This window comes from Odocoileus virginianus, chromosome 23, assembly GCF_023699985.2.
Source record: "Odocoileus virginianus isolate 20LAN1187 ecotype Illinois chromosome 23, Ovbor_1.2, whole genome shotgun sequence".
NCBI classification, from domain to species: domain Eukaryota; kingdom Metazoa; phylum Chordata; class Mammalia; order Artiodactyla; family Cervidae; genus Odocoileus; species Odocoileus virginianus.
The window spans coordinates 30,773,774-30,786,124 of record NC_069696.1 but is presented as its reverse complement, the minus strand read 5'-3'; the positions used below and the strand labels follow the sequence as shown (position 1 = coordinate 30,786,124).

The window sequence follows — 12,351 nt, the reverse complement described above, 5'->3', positions numbered from 1 at the left end:
TATGCCAGAGAGAAGATAACATCTCACACAGACCACCCTCCTAAACTACAGAGCTCTGCTCTGTCCTGCCTCCTGATACCCCAGTTCCATTCAGCACTTCCCCGCAGAGGGCTAGCTGGCATTCACTGCTGCCTCGCCCAGGCAAAGGATGGGATGCTGAAAATCCATCAAGAAAGCTTCCCATTTTTCTGTTCCTTCACAACATGACTGCCAACTCCTGGCAGCCCAGACATGAAAGACTTAAGAAAAAAGAAAATAAAAAGCAAAAATAAAAGACTACCTGGGCCTCCTACCAGAATGGGTGGTTAATCCAATCGACACAAAATTTAGAGATTTATACATATTTAAAAGGGCTTCCTGCGGATAAAACAGATCTAACGAAGAACTGCTGAACCACATTATACTGGAAAATCCATAAATGTTCGTCCTCGCTGTGACCAGGCTGGAGGATAAAAAAAAAAAAAAAAATGCAATGCTTCCCTGTACCGACTGCGCTAATCTGACGGGTTTAAGTCAGCTATGAAACGTGCCTTGCATCTACCTCCCGTCTGAATGCCTAAAGATCAGTGGACAATTACATCCGACGCTTGCACTGCTCAAGATGCCGTTTGATGCTGAGAAAGTAGTGGTCTAGCAACCCCAGGCGGCTCTAGGATGCTAAAATAACAACGCAACACTCGATTAGGAGTCCAGGTACTCGGCTTCTAAGACGCTGTGCCACCCGTGGTCCTCACATTCAAGGCTCACGTCCCTTCAGGTTCAATCTTACTAAGCTTTCCGCGACGAATCCTCTCAAAGTTGCTAGCTTGAAAAACGGAATTACTCTGAAAGTCCCCTCATCTGGACTCCCCTCCCCAGACGGGTTGGCGGCAAGCGGGAATAGGAAGAGAGGATGGTTAATCGTTCAAACAACATTTAAAAACCTGTAAACCAATCATCGTTTCAGAGGAAAGAAATAAGCGTTCATCAAGCCGACGCTGGGCAAGCGAGCATCCGATTTCCATTCAGAGAGAAAAATATTAAAGAAGCCAGACATAGGTTTCCCTTCCCAACAAAAGTGGCCTCTAAACTCCCCGGCCAAGGACACTGGGAGGAAACAGAGAGGCTGGGAACAAGCTCGTTGTCTTGGTCGAGGCGCGGGTCTGCGGCAGGGAGAACGAGCAAAGGGGGAGACAGCAGGCAAAAGGTGAACCGGAGGAAGCCGGAGCCCGCGGCGGCGGCGGGGCTGGAGCTGATCCGGCGAGGAAACCCGAGGTGAGGAGAGAGGGGCGGGGAAGGGAGAGCCCAGAGGCTCCGGGAGGAGGAGGGAGGGGTCCCCGGACGCTGCCCAGAGATCGCGGCCGCCCAGTAAAGTTAATACTTACTCAGTTTCGCAACTGCGCCGCCCCCGCAGGCCGCCCCGCGGGGCCGGCTGTGGCGCTGGGGACGCGGCGGCGGCCGGAGCCCAGCGGCCGCCCAGCGCCGGTCCCCGGCCGCGCAGCCCCGCGCGCCTCGCTCCCCGGCGCTCCGCCGGCCGCGCGCCCCGCACCGGCGGGAGGCCCCGGCTCCGCGGCGCTCGCTCTCCGCGCACCTCCGGGCCGGCGCTAGGTGAGCGCGGACGCCCCAGGCGGGGGTGCCGGGTTGTGCGAGCGCGCGGGCAGCCTCGGCGCCGCCGGCGGGAGCTGCTCCCAGCGCCGCGCAGATGGCCGCGAGCGGGCGGGCCGGTGAGGATCGGCGAGCTGCTGGGCGCCGGGCGCGGAGCGGGGCGCCGGGCGAACGCGGGCGGCGGACTCGGCGGCCGGCTCGCTCCCGCGGCCGGTGCCTCTGGGCGGGGGGCCGGGCTGGGGGCCGGGCCGGGCCGGGCGGCCGGCGGCTCCGCCCCTTCGCCGGGCCGCGGGCTGAGCGCGCGAGAGCGGCGGCGCGGGGGCGCCCCCCTCGGCCGGGCGCTCGGGTTACAGCCGCCGCTCCCCGGCCCCCCCGCCCGCGCCTCGCCGGTTCGCCGGCGCCGGGAGAGACATTGTAACGGAACTGGGACGCCAGCGCTGCATTGTGGGATCTTTTAAAGCGGCGGGGAGCGCGGCCCGGCCGCTCGGGCCCCCGCCCCTTTCGCCGGCTCGGCCCCCGCGCCACCCGGCCCGCGACGCACCCCCGCCCACCGAGGCCCGGTGGACCCGAAAGCCAGACACGGTGCCTCGCTGACTCTCACGGAGCAAAATATTCCATCGCCCGGGGCTGAGACTTGTAAAACTGCCCTCCTCGGTCACCCCGGAAAGTAGGAGGCTTTTTCTGCAGACTCTGTTAAAAAAAAAAAAAGAAAGAAAAAAAAAAAAGAAAAAAAAAAAAGGGCCCTTCCATTCCCCCAGGACTGATGGTCTGAATTGCTTTTCATCTGGAGTGGCAGTGATTCAGCGACCCCCTTCTCAGCAGCAGGCAATGACAGAGACAGGAGACGAAAAACACAGCGAATGAATCAGACGTGAGTAACCAAGTTTAGAAAGAGCTGGGCTCAGATTCAGAAAACCGCTCCCCCACCCCAGCCCCTGCACACATCTACCTTTGAATAGAGCACATCCTCGAGGAAGTAGAGAGCGGTGCTTTTATTTGGAAACGCACATGTGTGTATCGTTTTCACTGTTCCATCTCTTTTCTTTTGCATGCGGTTACTCTAGTCACCGGACAAAATTCGGTCTTTGGTTCAGATTTGTAGTCACACAAGCCCACAACTCAGGAAGGGCTTTCCGTTTGGAGGGAGATGGTATGAGGATAGATGAATGAGACGCAAGGAAGCATTCCGAAGAGAAAGTGTCCCTTTTGATTGTCCAGACACTCGTTTTTTTTGTTGGTTTTTTAATCATTGAAACCGGGATAATTACATTTGAAGCACAGCTTGTGACCGCTCACCTTACTCAGGGCTTGACTTGTTTGGAGTTTGGGTTGGTAGACTTTTTGTTTCTTCCTCTTGTTTTTTTGACCTTTAGCTCTTGCACAGCTCATTAGTTCCTCTGCCTCCGAGGTGAACTAAGGAGAGAGATGGTAAGACTCAAATTTGGCTAGTCAACAGTTGGAGGATTTGGGGACAAGAAGAGTTCTCTATGATTCAAGTGTAAAACCCAGGGGAACTTTTTAAAAGATGGAGGGCATTGGATCCTCTTCTCAGAGGAGTTTTCCAGCCTTAATGTTCACATTTCTTAAGCTTTCATTCCCTTGTCAACCTTTCACTCCACTGAATGACATCAGTCACCGCCTGATTGCCAAATGTGATGGAAAAATTCAGCCCCCACGTGGCATTTGCCAGTGTTGACCCCTCCTCCTTTTGTAGAACCTGCCTCCCTTGTTTTGCTGGAATAGTCATCCTTCTTTTATGGAGGTCCTGAAACAGGGTTGAGTGATAACAGTATGGAGTGTGGTTATTGTTGAACCTGGGCTCCAGATCTTTCCAAGTAGAAGAACCTTAGTCTTGTTTCTGTTGGTCACCAGGGGGGTGCTGACCTCGATTTTATCATTTGTTCAGAGGTGAACAAGTTGACTGACTCATGACAATCACCTTTCATATGACCAGCATGTTAATCAAGATGAAATTTATTATGATGGAGTAACTGTGTCCACTATTTAAGAGAAGCACTTACTAGGATCCAGGAACCTGGTGAGGTGTCCTCATGCGTAAATGTTTCCTCTTGGTGGCTACAGATGCCAGTGAACTTACCGCTGTCCAGCCTGGATAAACCCAGACGTCTCTTCCCTACCTTAGCCCCATGTGGTTAATTCATTCTTTGTTCAGCCTATAGTATAATTTGTTTTGAGCTTTCTTAGCTGTAAATCACATCCCTGTTAAGCCTTCCTGAGATCACACCAAATGTCCTTGGCAGGATTTGTAAACAACCCTTATTTCTGGTCTCTAATTATATTCCCTGAAAGTAACCTAACTGGAATAAGTGAGTGTTCATGCACTTAAAGCCCCGTGACACAGTCAGATTTTATTTTCAAGAGAAGAATCTGAGAGGGTGGATTCAGAAAAGAGGAGAGTCCCAAGGGAGAGAGACATATGTCTCCTCTTTCCTGAATCAGTGAGAATGAACTAGTCGATGGCACCTAGAGATATGTTGTATGTATTATTAGTTTCCTGCTGCTAATTGTAAACAAGTTACTGCAAACTTAGAGGCTATAAGAATGTGTTATTACAGCTCTAGAGGCCTGAAATCCAAAAATCAAAATGTGGGCTGCTGTTTGTCATGGAGGTTCTAGGGGAGAATCCACTTACTTGCCTCTTGTAGTTTCTCCATCTCTTGGCTTATGGTCTCTTTCCCCATCTTCAAGGCCACAGAATAGAATCTTCAAATCTCCCTTTTGTGACTTCTGCTTCACGTTTAGGAAGACATCTCTTTCTCTGGGCTAGGCAAAGAAAGTAGGAATTGATGTAGGTACATTTCTAGCCATATATGTCATGAACTGAATTGAGTTATTTGCAGAAAGAAAAGATACTGTCTTCATTACTAGTGAAGCTATCATCTGAATAACTTTTTTGACTGTGTGATTGCTAAAATGGTGCCTCATTAGTCCAGTGAAACCTCTTTGTTTCTGGTGACCCATGTAACTGAAACCCAAGGTGTTAACACCCTAAGTTCACATGTGCAGTTCAGGGAAATAAATTCCTTTCTCTGGAAATCCCTGGCAACTCTTTTTATTGTGTCTATGGAATCATATGGCTAAGCTAGAGAAATATGTATCTAGACCAGCATTTCCCAAACTGGCCCACCAGGGAACACCACCTTGTAAGATGGGATGCTGGGAAGACAGTTGTACTGTGCTCAGATAAGGCCCATGAAACACAGTTGTGTCTATGGCTTAGGCCAGAAGAAGTGTGTCAGTGGGTCAGATCCATTAAGATCCATGTATCGGGAGGAAGTCCCAAGGGAGAAACAAACATTTTTGTCGTGAAGAAGGTATGTGTGCTGGAAGGAGTAAATTGTGGACTTATGAATATAACTTAGACATTCCATTATTATCAAACTCCACTGTTTTTCCTTCTTTTCCCCTCCTTCATTCCACTCTCTGTGTTTTACCCAGAGTACTTTACAGCTGCCTAATCCCAACTAGTGGCTCAGGACCACTAGGTTCTCTTACCACGTGACCCTGAATTTGCTTGTTTACCAGTGGAGCCTCCCTCTACTCCCCGACCTCGCTCCCCCACCCCCTTCTTAAAGCCAGGGGCTATCTTGTATTTGTCCATGTATTCCCCGTGCATGACACAGGCCTATCTCAGACTGGGAGCCCAATTGATATGAGTTGAAATAACAGTGAAATGAATGAATGACAGTATAAATGCAGTAAACTCATGTCACCTGCTCATGTTATATTTGCCTTGGATCATCTTTCTAATGCATAATGAGCAGAGAGTTCCATTTCCTTAATTAATAAACATAACAAAAACATAATAAATATGGTAGTGTGCTAGGTTCTGAGCTTATACAAATTGACATGACATAATCTCAGCATTCTGTGAGCTCACAGTCCTGAGAAAGGTGATGCTAAAAGAGGAAAAGAGGCAAATAATGCTTGTTGGCTATCCTATTCTCTTTCTCCACTTTTTTCTTAGAAACAGAAACCTGATTTTGTGTTCAGTGAGAAGTTCTCCCTCACAGCCTTCCTTGCAGATAGGGGTTACTAAGTTTTGGCCCTGGGGACGGAAGGTGTTGTATGGGCCTTCCAGGAAAACTCATTTGTGTGTCCTCATTTATGAGCAGGGCTGACTCAAGCACTATTCTTGCCTAAAACACAGATGTAATAGCTGGAGTTACAACTCCAGTCTTGTGATATCAAGGCTACCTAGAAGCCTGAGGTCATCTACTAAAATTTACACAAATGGGATCATTTAGAGTTTTTCAGACACTTATCTGCATTTAGTCACTGTTACTGACAAGTTTAGAAGGAAGAAAAAAATCTCTCCTCTTCAGTATGTGTGTAGAAAGCAATTAAATGTGGTTTTCTTTACCATTCCTAATGAAAATCTTGTACACATACTGAAACACAGCAAAAGTCTGTAATTATTATGATTTATTTGACCAACATAAAGGGCCTTTTTAGAAACAACCAACAATTCTCAGATCTATAAGAATTTTGAATTTAATGATATTTTCTTGTTTAAAAAAATAATAAAACATTTAGATACCAAATCATAAACAGCTCCTTAAAAGACCCTCTAATAATGTGATGGGGCAGAAGGATGACGATCATATATTTTATTAGACAGTGAAAAGCAGTATGAAAAGAAAAAGCATAAACTATAAAAGGAAATTATAACAGGGTATATCAAAATGAATAAATGCAAATATATTTAGAAATAGGATTTTAAATGTGATTGGTTTCTTATTTAGGTAGAAGTTTTTGAGAGGATAATCCCATGAAAGTTTTCTTAATTTTTTAATTATAGGCTAGAAGAGTGGATTTAGTCAGCTGAGAATAGCTCAAGAAGAGCCTATACTGGGATTAGAATATTGGGGAAAAACAGTGAATGTGGTGCCTGCTGTTATGAAGTTGTACCTTTGTAAATATGTGCAGTAAAATCTGAACAGTCTAGCATTCTTTCAGCCTCAGTGCCACTTACCAAGTCCCTCCATGTCTCCAGTGCTATAAATGGGGTTTATAATGATGATCCTATATGACTCTGAACTATAGCAGAAAGATTAAATTATCTTCTGCTTTGCTTTCATGTATTCAATTATATATTTTTATTAATTGCAAACTGGAAATCTGATCTGTTTATAACACTACTGGTTTAACCAGAGCCTCCTTATCAAGGACCCGGTCATGGACAGTAATAGAGTTTATAGTTCCTGGAAAGGAAACAACCCAACAATGAATTTAAAATGTGAGATTTATATGATCATAGTAAGAATAATTATTTTAAAATAATTTAGAATCATTTAGCAACATTTAAAGAACTGTAACATGTATTGATTAATAATAAATGCTGCACATCCAATTCTTTTAGCAAGTATAATAATCCATCTTCTGTAAGAAGAGAAAAATTAGAATATGAACAAAATAAATCTTCATTTCAAATTTGGTAGAAGGTGGACTGTTAATGTTAGCAGATATTAGGTGTAGGCCCAGGAATAGGGAACAGTGCAGAGAGGATGAGATGGTTGGATGGCATCACCTACTCAATGGCCATGAATTTGAGCAAACTCTGGGAGATAATGGAAGACAGAGGAGTCTGGCATGCTGCAGTCCATGGGGTGGCAAAGAGTCAGACAGGACTTAGTAACTGACCAGCGACAACTGGAATATCATACACTGAGTTGGGTTATATGTCCCAGTTTGGTTAGGGTTCTGTCAAACTGTTCCTCTTCTCACCCTTGGTCTCCCCAGAGATGTATTGCTATGGTGACAATAAGGACCTCTAGTAAACACGCGATGAGCATGTATCTTAACTCAGGTTCTCTGGAAGTGGAGCCTGAAGCAGGGATTCTGTGCCTCAGAAGGGGATGGAGGGATGTATCATAGGGCCAAGGGGGATAGAGATCCTATGGGGAGGTCTAGAGCAGGAACTCGGTTGCAGAGTTGGTCCCTTGGGGCAAAGAGACTGGCCTTTTACACCCCTATTATCAGTCACTCTTTGGCTGTGGGTTGGTGGTAACACCTAAGGCATGGCACCTCCTATTCCCCAAGGGCAAAGAGGATTCTCTGGGAGGGAGGCACCTGCATTTAGTAACTGACTCACAGCCCGAGAAAAGGATCTGAGAATGGTACCAGCAGTACCCATTAAGAAATCAGAGCCCTACACCAACCCTTCCTGATCCTGTAACATACTACCAAAAAGTTCCTCAGAGGCCAAGTCCCACGTGTGACCATGTTTCTAAAGGAAGGCATGTTCAGAGCACAACTTGGAGTTGTGAGGAGCCACCCCTCTTCCAGCACAGGCTTGGAAACTCCCTCCCTCCTCGCCTGCATGTCGTGCTAAGTAGGGGTGGGTGGTGGAAGCTGCAGGGACTGAGGTGAAGTGCCTAGCAAGGAAAGGCGCAAAGGATGTTAGGAAAATGTAGGATAGCTCCAGACAGGCTGGGATGGGACAGGGCACCTTGGGTTAAGGCTCATGTCTGAGGCCCACTTGCCAAGCTCCCCCTTTCTTCCAATGCCCCTAGAAACGGTACTTGCCTGTTTATCTTTCTTCTGTCAATCCCTGAGCTGCACACCAGGGTTTCTCTCTTCCCTGGCCACTGGAGCTGTACTTGCCTTTCTTCAAATGGCTTTTCCACTGCTCTTTTTTTTAAAAATTATAGTTGATTTGCAGTCTTGTGTTAGTTTTGGGTTTAGAGCCAAGTGATTCAGTTACATGTTTCTTTTCAGATTCTTATCCCTTTTTCCCCACCACTCTTGATATAATAAACATTCAACTTCAGCTTCTCAGACATCCTGTAATACTTTGTCAGCTAAATATAATGGTGGACATGGGGAGATTTTTAATTTCTCAGTCACTAAGTTGTGTCCCACTCTTTGTGACCCTAGGGACTGCAGCATGGCAGGCTCCTCTCTCCCTCCCTGTCTCCCAGAGTTTGCTGAAACTCATGTCCAACCGTCTCATCCTCTGCCGTCCCCTTCTCCTCCCGCCTTCAATCTTTCCTAGCATCAGGGTCTTTTCCAGCATCTTCACATCAGGTGACCAAAGTGTTGGAGCCTCAGCTTCAGCTTCAGTCCTTCCAGTGAATATTCAGGATTGATTTCCTTTAGGACTGACTGGTTTGATCTCCATGCAGTCCAAGGGACTCTGCAGAGTCTTCTCAGCACCACAGTTTGAAAGCATCCATTTGTCAGCATTAAGCCTTCTTTATGGTCCAACTCTCACACCTGTACATGACTACTGGAAAAAACTATAGCTTTGACTAGATGGACTTTCATTGGCAAAGATGTCTCTACTTTTTAATACACTGTCTAGATTTGTCAGAACTTTTCTTCCAAGGAGGAAGTGTTTTAATTTCAGGGCTGCAGTCACTGTCAACAGTGATTTTGGAGCCCAGGAAAATAATCTCTCACTGTTTCCATATTTTCCCCATCTATTTGCCATGAAGTGATGGGACCGGATGCCATGATCTTCGTTTTTTGAATGTTGAGTTTGAAGCCAGCTTTTTCACTCTCCTCTTTCACTTTTATTAAAAAAACTCTTTAGTTCCTCTTCACTTTCTGCCATTAGGGTGGTGTCATCTGCATATCTGAGGTTGTTGATATTTCTTCTTGCGCTCCTGATTCAGCTTGTGCTTCACCCAGCCCAGCATTTCTTATGACGTACTCTGCATGTAAGTTAAATAAGCAGGGTGACAATATACAGCCTTGGCATACTCCTTTCTCAATTTGGAACCAGTCTGTTGTTCCATGTCCAGTTCTAACTGTTGCTTCTTGACCTGCACACAGGTTTCTCAGGAGGCAGGTCAGGTGGTCGGGTAGTCCCATCTCTTGAAGAATCTTGCATTGTGTCTTATGATCCACAGTCAAAAGCTTTAGCATAGTCAATGAAGCAGAAGTAGATATTTTTATGAAATTCTCTTGCTTTTTCTATGATTCAACGGATGTTGCCAATTTGATCTCTGCCTTTTGGTTCCTCTGCCTTTTCTAAATCCAGCTTGTACATCTGGAAGTTCTCAGTTCACATACTGTTGAAGCCTAACGTGAAAGATTTTGAGCATTACCTCGCTAGCACGTGAAATGAGCACAGTTGTACAGTAGTTTGAATATTTATCCATCCCAGGCTGTTCCCCTTTCTCGGTTTAGCTCCATGAGCCACGCCCAGTGTGGGTACTACGGTTGGTCTTTGACAAAAGCAGAGGCTGTGCTGTAAGGCTGCATTTCAGGGGAGCACCCCAAGGCTGTCCTGGGAGGCGCTGAGGAAGACTCTGTGGTCCTGGCGGGGAGCGAGGGAGGCAGAGGGCGAACCCCCAGGAGATGCAGGGGTGGGTGGGGGTACAGGAGTGGTTGCAAGGCAGTTCCCGGGGTTCCTCTAGCAAACTCAGAGACCTCCCTTCTCTTCCTCCCCTGGCCCTTCAGCCCCAAGCCTTCCTCTGAAGGCACCATTTTAGACTAAAGGAAGGTACATTTTTGACACAGATGAATAGATGAGTATGGGGCAAGAGTGTAAGATATAGGCTATTATAGGCTATGAAGGAAGGGAGGAAAACCATAATTTTTTCCCTAATCAGGGAATGAAAGAGATGTTCCCTTTACCCTACAGGCTGGGATAGAAATAAATGACTGCAAGAACTACTGACGTTGAGATTACGAATAGTACCTCCCTGGCTGGAACCAGAATATTTCCAGATATGGTTCTCAAATAAGTAAGGAATTGGGGTGCCCTAGCAGTACAGCCCATGTAGGTGCCGTGTGACTCAACGGGGTGGCTGGTTAAGACAGTCATGGTGTCATCGTCTTATCTTATTCCTCACACTTTCCAGGAGAGACCCTTCCCTTCCTGCTGCTGCTCATCACCCTGGGTGGGGATCCCAGTCTTCCTGACCTGCGTGGGAGGTAAGGCAGTCTGTTGAAATAAAAGAACTTTAAGAGAACTCTAAAGCTCTTTTCTCAGAAAGATTGGGAGGTTATCGAGACAGATCTTAGTTCAGGTCCTGACTTTGCTTCTTACTACTTGAGACCTTAGGTTTCTTATCTGCAAAAAAATAAGGGGTAGGGGAGAAGAGGATAATATTGGTAGCATGTAAAGAGTTACTGTGATTAACTGGAATAATGTGTGTAAAGCATTTAGTACACTGCTTGATAAGTAAGTGTTGTTGTTGCTGCTATTATTACCATCTGCAGGCTTATAGGTGAGAATATACTTTCAGTTCAGTTCAACCATTCAGTCATGTTCGACTCTTTGCGACCCCATGGACTGCAGCATGCCAGGCCTCTCTGTCCATTGCCAACTCCTGGAGTTTGCTCAGACTCATGTCCATTGAGTGGGTGTGCCATCCCGGCATCTCATCCTCTGTCGTCCCCTTCTCCTCCTGCTCTCCATCTTTCCCAGCATCAGTGTCTTTTCAAATGAGTCAGCTCTTTGCGTCAGGTGGCCAAAGGATTGGTTTCAGCTCCAGTCCTCCAGTCTAGTCAGCTTCAGCATCAGTCCTTCCAATAAATATTCAGGGTTAATTTCCTTTAGGATTGACTGGTTTGATCTCCTTGCAGTCCAAGGGACTCTCAAGAGTCTTCTCCAACACCACAGTTCAAAAGCATCAGTTCTTCGGCACTCAGTCTTCTTTATGGTCCAGCTTTCACATTCATACATGAGTACTGGAAAAACCATTGCTTTGACTAGATGGAACTTTGTCAATAAAGTGATGTCTTGACTTTTTAATACTCTTCTAAATACCTCTAACATAATAAATTTTAAAATATAACAACCCATATCATATTATCATACCCATTTTATAGATTAGGAAGCCAAATCATAGTCCATCCTTAGATGTGGCACAGCTGAGATTCAGATCCAGGAAGTCTGGTTTCAAAATCTACACTTTTTCCCAGTATGATATGTGGTTAATGAGTGAGGCAAGACTTAAAAAGTGCTGAGAGAATAAAGCATACAGTTGGCATGGGTTCAGGGTGCAGAGATTAGACTGGAATTGTAAATTGAGGTCTGAGTTAGGCAGATCCCTTTCACCCAGTCCCCCAAGTGTGCTGAGGCTGAGGGGTAGAGAGTGAGGATTGGGCAGTCCCAGCAGCATCAAAGCTTTCTCACCATGGACTGCTCACCCAGCAAAATACATTAACCTACAGTTTTAGAGTGATTGATAAGTTTCCAAGTCAATTTACAAGCAAATCAGGCATATAACCCACAAGTGAACTATGGCTAATACGGTGATGTGCATTTTCAAGGACATTCCTGGTCTTACATGTCTTTTACCAAATAAGAGACCATCCTGGTAAATAACCCAGTGAGTGCTAATTCTTCTGCTTAATTAGCTTCGTGACCCTGGGCATGCCCATTTGCCTTCCTGCACCTCTTGTGTGGTGGAAGCATGGCCTGACAGAGGTTCTTTGACCTCAGCATCGACTGATAGAGCTGGCTGCCTGATGGGAATCCCCTTTCCTCTTCCGCTGTTCCCTGAATACCCTCCACCTGTGTTTATTCCAAGTGGGCCAGATATACAGGTGGGTCTGCATTCTTTTCACAGCAAGGGCTTATAGAATTACCTTAAATGTCATATCTAGCTCTAACATTTTGAGCATGTGAATCAGAAATTAAAATAATTAGTGCCATTGAAAGAGAAGAGACATAGAAGACTTGCTTCAGCTTCTAACAATGACCCAAAGAGCAGCTCAGAAATCAGATTAAGAAATCCAGAAAAAAGGCTGATTCATGTCAATGTATGGCAAAAACCACTACAATAA

At 46.1% G+C, this 12,351-nt stretch overlaps 1 protein-coding gene across 11 annotated transcripts in view; it reads left to right on the top strand.

The window, feature by feature from the left end:
* The first annotated feature begins 1,166 nt into the window (after window positions 1–1,166).
* Window positions 1,167–12,351, top strand: part of LMNTD1 (lamin tail domain containing 1) — a 480,744-nt gene continuing 469,559 nt past the window's right edge. For 6 of the 11 annotated variants that reach the window (XM_070453809.1, XM_070453808.1, XM_070453807.1 and 3 more), the window contains exons 1-2: window positions 1,892–2,455; window positions 10,419–10,491. The gene's annotated coding sequence lies outside the window, so the exon portion shown is untranslated. Of the gene's footprint in view, window positions 1,255–1,891; window positions 2,456–10,418; window positions 10,492–12,351 lie in introns of those variants that run through there. The other 5 variants (XM_070453817.1, XM_070453813.1, XM_070453811.1 and 2 more) reach the window with 3 other exon arrangements.